Genomic DNA, 13903 nt, shown 5'->3' on the forward strand with positions numbered 1-13903 from the left:
GGAGAATCTCTTGTCTCTTTCAAATTTCTTCAGTCTGTTTAAGTTTCTAATCTCTTCAGACTATTTCAGGGTGCTTCTGGCTCCAGTTTTGAGAGAAAAGATGGATAATGCCAGTCCCACCTCAGGTTGTTAAACTGAGAATAAGACTCTGGAAAGAAGCCACTAGGAGAAGATCTGGTGGTCTCCATCATGTTCCTATCCACAGCTTGCTACACTAGACATGTAAGGGAATTTCCCCCCTGAATGAGACCCAGGACTGTCTTTACTAATTGAGCTGAGCTACCTCACTGTCTATGGGACAGCTCCTTCACTCTGTGTTGTCTGGGATACATTTTCCTATATAAACATTCTTTAATTTCTGTTTTACTATTGATAGGATAAATTAATTTCTTTTCTTTGTCCTATGCATGTTCATTTGGCATTAATATATAACTTGGATATAAAGCTTGGGGCTCTTTCCCCATTAATGAACAATGATTAAAAGTTAAAGTTGAACCCAAAAACTATATCCTCTAGACTAGTATTTAAGGAAGCATTTAGATATAATTCTAGCCCTTTACTCTCTCTTTATGAAGAGAACAAAATGACTAAGCTTTTAGACCCAATTTCCTTCTTCCCTTCCTGACAGGAATTAAATTCTCCCTTGGAGAAGGATGGAAGAAGAAAAGGCTAGAAAGGTCTATTCTAAATTCTTTTGAACTGTACAATGACATCCTTCTGATACATGTGGGAGGCAGCCTTCACTACATATAGACTTAACTATGTAAATCATCTATTCCAATCGTATCACTTTACAGATAAGGTTATACATGCTCAAAGGTCACATAGGTAATAACTGGTAGAGTCAGAATTCTAAATCCAATCTTCTCCAAATTCATTTCTCTTTCTAGTACATCATTCAGTCTTTCATGATGGCAAGCTGGTTCTCTGTTTTATTATTTTTAAAAATTCCCAGGTCACTATTATTAATTTTTACATATGCTACTCATGCATCTGTAAGACTAACTAAACCACCAACTTTTACTACTCCATGACATAAATAATTTCTCATTCCAAAGTGAAAGACCATTTGGAAAGTGAAATCCAAATAATCTAGCGTTGGGGAAAAACTATAACAACAAAAACAGAACCATCACCTCAGATTAATTCTTAGAATAAATTTTAGTTCACTTTATTCTAACTCTAGCTATTAGATTTCAGAAAGTAGAGCAAAATTTTTCTTTCAACCTCCACATACTCTACCTGTGTCATCAGAGATGGTTGGTGGGTATAATAACAAAGGGGGAGAGGTGTGGATTTAGACTCAAAGTTCCTGGGCCAACTTCTTCACATGATCCTAGATTTAGAGTTGAGAGAGACCTACCAAGACCATTTTATAGAATTAGAAGCAGACTCAAATAAAGTGCTTCATCAGGGTGTAAACTTTCCAACAAGAACTTGAATTTTAATCCCCTGATTCACAATCTGGAATTCTTGCTACTCTATCACACCAGATATGTGACTACATACAAGTCAATTTCTGTCTTTGGTCTTCACATTTCTCATCAAGGGAGATGAAGAACAACTCAGAGTGGAGACGTGGTGCTTTTGTTTTCATCTTGTCTCAGATAGGCACAGTGCTAGATCTTGTAAGTGATGGAAAAAGATATTTTTCAGTCAGGAACTCTTTCACTAGCACTAGCACAGTGTCTTGCACGTAGGGAGTACTTAATAAATGTTTATTAATTGATTTAATGTAGCAATAATAGCATGAAAATACTAGAAAGAATGCTGGCTTTGGAGACAGAAGGCCGCAGTTTAAATACAAGTCCTATCTCTTATTATCTTTTTGACCTTAAACCATTTGCATAAGGAAATCAAGTCTCAGAGAGCTTACCAGACGCATTCCTAGATCACATAAAATGATATCATTTGACTGTCTTAAGTGGTCCCTTTTAGCCCTAAATCTATGCTCTTATGATTTTAAATACAGTTACCACTCTATAGAAATCATTTGATAGTGATTAGTATTGAGTGAGAGAGATGGAATAGGGGAAACATGTCAAAAAAATAATTCAAAGGTTAATCAGAAAATAAGGCTTCCATAAAGTATATATTGTTTTCTTCTAAGTAAGTCATTAACAAGAATGATTTGGGAGTTTCTAAAACTTCTACTTGTCCTTAACTATAAATGTTTAGGATAAAAGGTGGTGTAATGAATAAAATGCTGGCTCTAGAGTCAGGATGACATGAGTTCAAATCTAGACACAGATGGTATGATGATGGGCAAGACACTTAAATCTGTTCCTTAATTCTTCATCTGTAAAATGAGCTGAAGAAGAAAATGGCAAACTACTCCAGTATCCCTTCCAAGAAAAGGCCAAATAGGATCACAGAGGATTAGACATGGCTGAACCAATTGAACAACACCAAATAAGTTAAAATAAATGGTCATGAATAGTGGTCATTTGGACTGACCATCATATAGAACCTGTTAAGGAATATGAGCTGGAAGAACTTCCACTGATTCAAAACCAGAGTCCTTTCAATTTGCAAATAGCTAGGAAGGCACATGGTGATTTCATTGTCCAAGTCAGGAAATTTCAAAAGTGAAAGAGAGTTAAGGGAATTTATCAAACCTCAGCAAAAATTCCCTCTAAAACATCCCTAAAATGATAATTCGGCCTCTGTCCAAAGACTTACAGTGATGGAGAAGTCACTACCATTTAATAATGTATTGGAGTTTGGTACATTTCCAGCTCACCTAAAATAAAAGAGGGCTCACATTACAATAATAATAGTTCGTATTTAAGGAGTGCTTTAAGATTTGCCAAATGCCTTTTCTTTTCTGTACATCAAACCTCCTATCTATTAGCACATAACAGTGACCAACACCTAACAGATACTTAATAAATGTTTATTCCTTTCACCTTTCCCATCTCTAAAAATGATAAACACTGCTTCTAGTTACTTCCTCCATGCAAAACAGAATAAATATACTCTCTCATCGCCCTGCTAGCCCTTCAGATTTTTGAAGATGGTTATCATAGATTTATAAAGTTTTCTCTTTTCCTGGTTAAAATATTCCCAATTCTTTCAATTGATCTACATATGACATGGTTTCCAACTCTATTGCCCTTCCCACAAATTCTAGTCGCAATTCAATTTGTTACTGGCCTTCCTAAAATATGTGCCCAGGATTGATTACATTATTCCAGAGGTAGATATGTTAGCTTCTGGTGAACTACATGAAAAGTGTCAAAAAATAATTACTGATCCCCTTTTATCAAACTCAAAAATATCATTGACAATTATTGACTAGGTCTGAAGAAAATTGGGGCTCATTTCTATAACAAAATTACTAATTTTATACCATTTATCACATCCTGACATCCAAACAATTAGTAGAGAAAATAAATTGCAAAGTGGGAAGTGAGGAGCATTGGGGAAGAGGGTAAAGCAAAACAGAACAGTTAGGACATGGTAAGTTTTAAGTTCCTAGAAATGATTCACATTTATATAGCATTTCAGGGAAGCCAGGGACAGAGTGATGGGCCTGGAGTCAGAAAGACTCATCTTTCTGAGTTCAAATTCTGTTTCAGACACATCTCAGCTCTGGACCCTTAAAGGATCACTTAATCCTGTATGACTCAGTCTCTGCATCTATAAAAATGAGCTGGAGAAGGAAATGGCAAACCACTCTGGTATTTTTGTCAAGAAAACCTTCCTAATATCAACTATATTTTTGATTATGTTTGGGGAATATATACTATATTCATTCATTTCAGTCATGTCCAACTCTTCATGACCCTATTTGAGTTTGGTTTTATTTTTTGATAAAGACCCTGGAATACTTTGGCATTTCCTTCTCTACCAGTGTTGATCAGAAAAAGTTTAATCTCTGAAATAACTAAAAACAATGACCATATATGCTCCATGTCTTTGCTTCTGTAGGTTATATGTCATAAGTTCCTTCTACACTGTGCGATGACATGGTCTTGAAGCCCTTCATCATCCTATTTGTTTTCCTTTGGATGTTCATCAACTTATTAGCCTCCTTCCTAAAATTTGGAATCCAGCCACATCTCACAATATTCTACATATGGTCTCATTGGGGGAGTATACATATGGACCATCATCCCTCCTTTATTCTGAATATACTATCCCTCTAAGTGGTACATCTAAGCAGCTATGAGATATGGTGGATCAAATTCTGGATTTGAAATCAGGAAGATCCTGAGTTCTAATTTTGTCTCATAATACCAGCTATGTAATCCTGGGCAAGTCACTTAACTTCATTCAGCCTCAGCTTGTTCATCTGTAAAATAAAACTCTTCATAGAGTTATCATGAGCACAAAGTATAAAATTCTTTGTAAATACATTGTAAATGACAATATAAAATTCTTTGTAAACTTTACAATGCAATATAAATGCTCACTAATTATTATTGTTATTATTAATGTAGTCGTAAATCACACTTAGTTTCTTGGCTATTATAAATTACATCATTGATGCATGTTGAGCTTAGATGGTTCACTAAAACCTCAAAGTCTTATTTAGACAACCTGCTGTCTAGCCCAAGGTTTTTTGTTTGTGTGTTTTTTAACTTTTTACACTCATGACCCTTTTTGCCAAAATAATTTTTACACCACATCATAGCAAGGTGTTTGTTCATACACAATACAAAAGTAAACATGTTGTATGTTCAGAACCAAGGCTGCAGTGAAGTCAAATGAAGCCGCACTATAAGTGCTCCCAGGCATGCTTCAAATTCATTTTGCATTTAATTTTAAATTAATTTTTAGTCACTGCACACTCAGAAACTCTTTACTGATGCCAAATTTTTCACAACCTCCACATTCAGTTAAGTGACCTCACACTGGATTGTAATCCACAATTTAAGAATCTTTGATCTAGCCATATCTCCCCCATCTTGCATTTGTGAAGTTGATTTTGTGAATCTAAGAATTTATATTTATGTCTATTAAATTTTATCTTGCTAGAATTAACCAAAGATTTTGTATATCAAGATAATTTGTATTCTGCCTTATCCTTTGGATATATTAGCCATTCATCCAATTTTTTGTCATCAGGAAATTTGATAAACATGTCATTCATGCCTTCATCAAAATCATTGATTAAAATGTTAAACAGCACAGGACTAAGTACAAATTCCTGAATCATACCACTACGTGTAAGCTAAATCAACAGTAATGACTCACTGCTGGAGCTTTACATTTATCTTGAAACATTAATGACATTTTTTGATGTGTTTAACCAATTCTAAAACCACATAACTATCATTCTACCTCACTTATCTCCATCTTCTTCATAAGAATAAGATGAAAACTTCTCAAATGCTTTCCTAAAATCTAGATTAAACTTTATCAAGAAAATTCCTCTAAAATGAAGTTATTCTGGCATAGCATGTTCTGGAGAAGACCATGTGCCACAATACTTCCAGTCATCAATTGCACAATCTAGCAATGATCTTTGACTCTCATTTCCCCTCATTTCCACCTTCTCACACAGTCCGTTTTCTGCACAATCTCCTTCAGCCCATCTTACATGAAGACATGGCCCTTCACTTTGTAACCCCACACATTCTATCCTGTCTTTGCCAACAGATTGATACACTTTCTCACTTATCTTCAATCTCTCCCTGACTACTATTCGAATCCCTGCTTTTCAATTCCTTTCCTTTAACTTTCTTCTTAACCCTTTATGGTCTGGCTTCCAACCTTATCATTCAAACAAAACTGTTCTCTCCAAAGTTACTCACAATCTTTTAATTGACACATCCAATTTTTTCCTCAATCATCATCTTTCTTGACTTCTGCAGCCTTTGACACTGTCAATCATCCTCTTTTCCCTAGGTTTTTGTGACACTCCTCTCTCCTGGTTCCCTTCCTAACTATCCACTTCTTTTGAGTCTTCTTTACTATATTTTAATCCAGATCATGCCCAATAACCAATTTGTGTCCCATAGGATTTTGCCCTAGGCCCTCTTCTCTCTTTTTTAATATTTCACATGATGATTTGATCAGCTTTTATGAATTCAATTATTATGTTTATGTTGATGATTCTCAAATCTACTTATCTAGTCCTAACTTCTCTGCTGACTTCTAGCCTCATACCTCCAGCTGTCTATTAGAAATCTTAAATCAGATGTCTTAACTCAATATGTCTAAAATTGAACTCAATTTTTATTTCTTTTTTATAATATTTTATTTTTCTAATTACATGAAAAGATAGTTTCAAAGGTTCATTTCTGTAAGTTTTTGAGTTCTAAACTTTTTCCCCCTCCTTCCCTCAATCCCCCATTCCCTAAGACAGCAATCTGATATAAGTTATACCTGTACAATCATTTTTAACATATTTTCATATTAGTCATGTTGCAAATGAAAAAATCAGAATAAAATGGGAAAACCATGAGAAAGAAAAACAAAACAAAAAGATGAAAATAGTATGCTTTGATCCACATTCAGTTCTCATAGTACTTTCTCTGGATACAGAAGGCATTTTCCATCCCAAGTCTATTGAAGTTGTCTTAGATCACTGTATTGCTGAGAAGTCTATCATAATTGATCATCACACATTCTTGATATTACTGTATACAATGTTCTCCTGGTTCAGTTCATTTCATTTAGCACCAGTTTGTGTCTTTCCAGACTTTTCTGAAATCAATCTGCTCATCATTTTTTATAGAACAATAGTATTTCCATTATATTCATGTGCCATAGTTTGTTCAATCATTCCTTAATTGATGGGCATCCACTCAATTTCCAGTTCCTTGCCACCACAAAAAAAAAAGACTGCTATAAACATTTTTGCACATGTGGGCCTTTTCCTTCTTTTATGATCTCTCTGAGATACAGACCCAGTAATGGCACTGCTGGCTCAAAGTGTATGCACAGTTTTATAACCCTTTGGACATATGAACTTAATATTTTCTTTCCTTTTCCTCCCTGCTTCTAAACTTACTTATTACTGTCAAGGGCATACCATTCTTAGAGTTCCCCCAAGGCTTACAACATAGATTTCCTAGATTCCTTACTCTCTCATCTCCCTATATCCAAACTGTTGCCAAGGCCTGCTGATCTTGCCTTCAGAATATTTCTTACATGGAATGCTCTCATCTCCCTGGCTTCTATCATTTCTCAGCTAAAATCCCACTACTATAGGAAGCCTTTTCCCAATCCTTTGTTATTTTATGGCCTTTTTGTTGGTTATTTTCAATTTATCCTAATATAGCTTGTTTGTATACAGTTACTTGAATCTTGTCTTTTTCATTAGATTGTAAGCTCCTTGAAAGCGGACTGGTTATTCTTTAACTTTTTTTACTTAATAAATACTTAATTAAATTGAATTAAATGCTGACTTTCTGAACAGTGCTTTTTTTTTTTTTACTAAAATGTTCACAAATTATTACATTAATAATGTACAAGGATATAAAGAAGAAAAATCAAGCTAATTAACCTAAGTTTTTAGGACTTCTTCCATCTTCCTAAAAAACAATAATGATATAATTGTATAAACCAGGACATTTCCTCTCTTTAGTGCTGTGGCACTTCTCCTATTCTCCAAAACCTTTCCTCACTGACAGTGACTCAAGATGTCATATCTGCCAATTCTTTTATTCCCTGAATAAATAGGTCATTTGAGTCTGGTAAAAATAAAGGTTTGCTCTGCACAGAGCCCCTATTCTAGGCACCAGTAGAGATTAAAACAACTATCCTTGTCCCTGCAGAACTTGCATTAGAATAATAGGCTCTGTTATTGTGTTGAAGGTTGTGTCAAAAGAAAACTTAGAAAATGTCCAGTTTAACCTTTTCAGTTTAAAGGTGAAGAAATTAATAATAATAACAAATATTTATAGAAATCCTATATGCCAAACACTTAACAAATATTTCATTTAATCCAATAATAAGCCTAGGAGGTAGGGGCTATTATTATCCCCATTTTACAAACAAGGAAATTGAGGGAATCAGAGGTTAAATGGCTTACCTAAGTAACACAGCTATCTGAAGCTGGATTTGTACTCAGGTCTTCCCAGCTCCAAGCCCTAAACTCTAATCCACTGTTCTACCTAGTCACCCACAGGGGAAAAGAACTTAATATCTCAAGATACTAGAACTAAGTTCTCCCGGCCCAGTGTTGTTTCTATTAAATAATACTGATCCACTCCAGCAGAGCACACAACTGAGAAACAAATAATTATAATGAAAAAAATGAGATTAGTTGTGCTTTATTAGTACACCCCCAACTATCTCTGCCAGGAAATATTTTATCCCTTCAGTATGTCCAGTACAAAAATCTGCCCTGGATTTCTCCTCTTTTCATCAATAATCTTGGGGTTCTATACTCTCTGCCAAGGCCCTAGTTGAGAGCCATCTGGTCTAACATTAGGAAAGTGTCAAATAGATAAATAAATGCATAAAACTTTAAATCTTACCTCCTCTAAAAACCAACAGGGAGATATGTTTTCCTGGGAATCTTCATTTCCTTCATTTTATCACTGTATTTTAATGTCAACCCCTCTCTGAATGAGCTTGAGTGATTATTTTTACCATTATTTTGTTACTATCCTTATGTACAGGCAGAGTATTATAGAATTATTGAATATTAAATCTGGAAGAGACCTCAAAAGTCACTTAATTTAACCTGTGTCTAAACAGTAATGTTGTCTACATTAAAGATGTCAAACACAGCCCAAGGGCCAGCATTTTCTATTGCAGTTGAACCAGATTAAAATATAATTGGGAAATATAAATAAATAAAAATAAAAGAACAATAGAACATAAATGCAGATGCAGAGATCTTCATATATAATTTAGTTTTGACATCACTGATGTACATTCCTAATGTGATAAGTGATCCTCCACTTCTGCTAAAAAATTTCCAACAAAGGGGCAAAATGTGGTCTGGCAGAAAAATATTGAGAGTACTAATAGAAACACTACTAACCTAATTTTTTCCCATTGTAATTATTTGTATGCCCCTCTTAGAGAGGGTCAGTATTATTTAATAGAAACAGCACTATCCTGGGAAACCTTAGATATAGATTCCTGAGACATATATTAAGTCACTTTCTTTATAAGTGCAGCTAGGGGGTATAGTAGATAGAGAACTGGCTTTGGAGTCAAGAAGATCTGAGTTCAAATCTAGCTTCAGATACTCATTACCTGTGTGGCTTTTAGCAAGTTCACTTCCCTTTAACTCCCAAGTTATTTATTCTATATTTTTATTTATTCTATTTTTTTCAATAGCTCTAATTGTTAGATAGGTTTTTTTTCCCTTCTGTTGGCCTTGAGCCCAATTGTTTACCACTTCAATTTATTGTCTCTTATTCTGTTTTCAAGTACCAAGCATAATCCTCTTCCCCATGACAGCTTTTCAAATACATGAGCATAGCAATATTATTCCTTCTTAAATATTCTTTCCTTTTAGTTAAACATCCCTCAGCTCCTTCAAGTAATTCTCCTTGAATCTTGAATCCCCTCTCCATTCTGTATAGCTTTTTCTAAACACTCTAACTTATCAACTTTCTTGCTAAAATGTAGTCTCTCCAAATTATTCAAAATATTCTACTTCTCTGCACTCACCAGGGCAGTGAACAGCCCAACTTGCATCAGCTTTCATGTCCAGAACAGTATATGGAAATATATAGAGTTTAAGAAGCCTAGAAAGGTAGGAAGAGACCAGATTTTTAAATGTTGGGCTTTAAATGTCTAACAAAAGACTTTATGTTTGAGACTGAAGGAAATAATGGACCTGCTGGGATTTATTAAGCAGGAAAATGACATGGTCAGACTGGAGGGAGAGATCATGAGTGGTGATCAGGGAATGAACTAGAATGGGGGCTACACGATGGGAACATAGAGATGTTCTAGAGAAATAAATAAGATGTGAATGGGTAAGTGGGGTGAGAAAAAAGAGCTAAGGAAGACATGAAGTTCCAGGAAAGGAGACTGAGATGTGGTTATACAGGTGGGAGAACCAGGAGAGTGAGAAGTGTCCCGAAAACATCTCTCAGAGAAAAACAAAGGAGAAGGTGCTCATCAGTGGCAAATACTACAGAAAGGTCAAGAAGAGTAAGAATTGAAAGAAGGCCATTAGATAAGACGATCTCATTTGTAACTTTGGAGAAGAAAATCTCAGTTAAATTTTGAGTCAAGGTTTTTTTTCCAAGGAGTTAAGGATAGATATAGACCGGCGAGCAAGGATAAGTAAAATTGAGATTCCTTAAAAGACTCTCATTTCTAACATACATGGGAAAAGAGGAAGAAATTGAAGAATAGAGAGAGTATATGATAGTAGAGGAAAATGTAGAAAGATAGGATCCGAGGATGAATGTGGAAAAGTTGACCTTAGCCAGGAAAAGGGGCACCTGTTCATCAGAGGGTGTAGTTAAATATAATATAGTGGCAGATGATGTCAGAGGGATAAGGGAAGAAAAGAGAAGAATGAGTTCTCAGAAAAGTTCTTTTGGGTTCACTTCTTCTGGATGAAGTATGAAGTGAAATCTTCATCTGAGAGGTTTCAGAGGAGGTGTTGTAAATGAGTAAAGAGGGTATGGAAAATTCACTGAGGTGAAAAGGATTAAGAATCAAAGAGAAGCATGATTGTCTTGCTGCAATGAAGGTCTACTTGACAAATTAGATTTTAAAAATGTGGTGGGCCCAAACAGCAGTCTTATGACTTCCTCTAACTTCATTCAGCAGCATATGTATAGGAATGAGCAAAGTGAATGGAGGACATAATCCAAGACTGGAGTTTAGCAAGTAAGTATTAGGACAAGGGTGGGGGGAAGATTCAAGAGAAAAGGAGAATGTAGAGTTGAACTGGCCTCACCAAGGAATTGAAATTGGAAAGAAAGGAAAGTGTTTCCAACATAGGAGTAATTGTCTGGGGAAGTATTATAGGGTTAAAGATACCAATGGAGGTAATAATGAGGACAAAGAATAGGATTAGAGGTTTTAAAACACAGAGAAAGGGAAAATAATTTATATTCATATAAGAGATTTTGAGTTCATGGACATAAAAGAACTCTAAAAGTCATTGACAAGGTCCAAAATATGATCACTTCTCTATCTGTGTAAATGAGGTATGGTGGAGAAGTTGGATTGTAGGATCAGGACAAATTGAATAATTAGGAAGTTGTTATTTGAGTGAACAGCAATGTGTATATTGAAGTTTTCTAGTATGAGAATAGGAGTTAGGGTGGAGGGAAACTCTGAGTCAGGCACTTAACTTATTGAAGAAGAATGAATGATTTAGAGTTCAATGGTTAACAATCACCATGATTGGGACTGGATGATAAGTTTGGATTTCATCGAACCTTGAGGTTTCTGAATGATGGAAGAGGGAGTGTCTGGAAGTAGAAATGGGGATCAGGAATATTATAACTATTGTGCTTGGTATGAGAAAACAAGTATAGTCACTGTTTGAAGGATTGTGTGGACACAGTGACATCTGAAGCAAACTACTCTCAGAAGATGTAAAGATTGAGAAATGAATAAATTAGGAATCAAAATTGTTCCTCATGGAGTGAAAGTTCCAAGGAACACAATGGAAGAAGTGGGCAGGATTGAGATAAGGAGAAAAGCTAAAAGCTAGGATTGGGGAAAGGAATTTATCAGCAGAGGTTGATTGGGACACTCAATCATTTGGAAGGAGAACTTATGAAGGGATGGGAGAATACTAACCACTGGATATCTTGTCAACAAGTTCAAGTAGAGTATCAGTAAATGAAGGGACAAAGTTGGAGGTTCAAATTTGAGTCTCAGGGGTTAGCCTTTTGGCAAATAATATTATGTACTACCCACTTTGGGATTTTCTCACAGTAGGAAGAAGGAAATTTTGTATCGTTTTAAAATTTCATGACAATAATGAGAGATGTGCCAAATACTGTGCTGAGAGTTCTCTCTCCTGTTATCTCATGTTGATATTATTTCATTTGTTCTTCACAACAACATGGGAAGTAGGTGATATTAATGTCCCCATTTTATAGATGAGGAAACTGAGGCAAAGGTTAAGTGACTTGCCCGAATTCACATAGCTAGCAAGTGTCTGAATTCAACTCTTCCTGACTCTTGGCCCAGTACTAGTTTTACCTCATATTTATAAATGAAATAATCATGAAATATTAATCTGTTTCTTCCTGTAACTGCTAAAAGTATTGAATATAAATAGCCCAGGACTATAAAGGAAAAACCAGGGAACCTTCTTTTTCTAAATTGATAAGAAATCATTAACAATTATTTTTAGGGACAAGTCATTCAAACAGATGAAAAACTGCCAAATGCTCTGCTAAAAAAAAAAAAAATTATATCTATTGATCTTAGCCCCCTCTCAAAAAAGTATGTAGTATGAGTCAAGAAGGAGAGGATTTATTCTTGATTAAGATTATATTAACTCTTTGTGATCACTCTCCTTTTTTAGATATTCATTAACCTTTAGAATTTTACTAGGAGCAAAAATCCCTTCTAAAACATTGTTTTCAGACTATTATTCACTTTTCTTTCTTTTTTTTTTTTTTTTTAAGATTCAGAACATGATTTATTCTTTTCTTTTTTTGGAGGGTGGAGCAATTGGAGTTAAAGTGACTTACCTAGAGTTACACAGCTGGGAAGTATTAAGTATCTAAGGCCAGATTTGAAGTCAGAAGAACCTGACTTCAGAACTGGTTCTCTATCCACTATGCTATCTTGCTGCCCGATTTGCCCTTCTCTAATGCTGAAGCAACTCTCCTTCCCCTTTCACCACTGCCTACCCTTCCTTTCTTTTTTTCTTTTTTGTTTTTGCTTTTTGCAAGATAATTGGGGTTAAGTAACTTGCTTAGGTCTAGCAAGGGTCAAGTTTTTGAGGCTGGATGTGAACTCGGGTTTGGTTGCCTCCAGAATTGGTGCTCTATCCACTGTGCCACTTAACGGCCCTTTCCTAATCTGCCCTCCCACCCACTCCCCAGCAACCAAACCACTAGCTTATTTTATTTTATTGATATTCTTGTCTTTTCACCAGTTATTTCTAAATTGACAGGACTCCCCCCTTTGGACCTTACTTATAAAAGAATAATAGTCAGCCATTTTTAAGTAGTACCTATTTAAAGCAAAATAAACCCCCCCCCAAAAAATACACTACTTGATAAAAGTCTATGTTGTGTGACATATCCACATTGAGGAGCTCACTGAAAAATTTCTGAGAGGTGTAGTCCAAAGAGAATTTCCTCAACAAATGAGGTTGTCACAAACCTCAGTCACAAACATGAGGACTTGTGTGGGAGGGAATGAGAAGGGGGAACCTGCAAGGACAAATCTTTCTCTTCTCCCTTTTACAAGGTACCATTGTTTCTGTGAGCTGTTCTTTTATAGTTCCGCAGAATATCTGGGACTTCCAACCTATAATAGATATCCTGCTTTTAAAATTCTCATTCTCCTCAGATTCTAAAGTTTGAAATTGGCTCCTGCTGACTTGCCCTTTAGATTTTAGTTTTTACTGCAGTCTATATCTATATAGATATTTGAGAAAGTAAAAACCATCTTACTCATTTATTACTGCCACTTTGACACTTTCAGTATTTACAATTTAGCCAACTTCCTCAATCTTCTTAAGGAAGAATTGTGTAGATGATCAACCATAAAGTGTAAGTTTCAGAAAGATATATCTCTGTGGAACTTTAGAGAGTGGAAGAAAAAGGATAGGTTCTCCCTGGAGGTGAATCCCAACATTGAGGGCTATTCTGGTTCTTTCAGCTCCCTAGGATAAAATTCATCTGGGCTTAGCGACTTGAACTGACATAGGTTATCTAGGCTTCATCTTATGATTTATCTTTGTTCTGTTCTTTCCAGTCCCAAAACAATTCTCTTTGACACAGAAAACAAATAAAAAGTAGATTTGAGCAGTGTTACCTTTCCTCCATCA

Source organism: Sarcophilus harrisii, chromosome 2, assembly GCF_902635505.1.
Source record: "Sarcophilus harrisii chromosome 2, mSarHar1.11, whole genome shotgun sequence".
Lineage (NCBI taxonomy): Eukaryota > Metazoa > Chordata > Mammalia > Dasyuromorphia > Dasyuridae > Sarcophilus > Sarcophilus harrisii.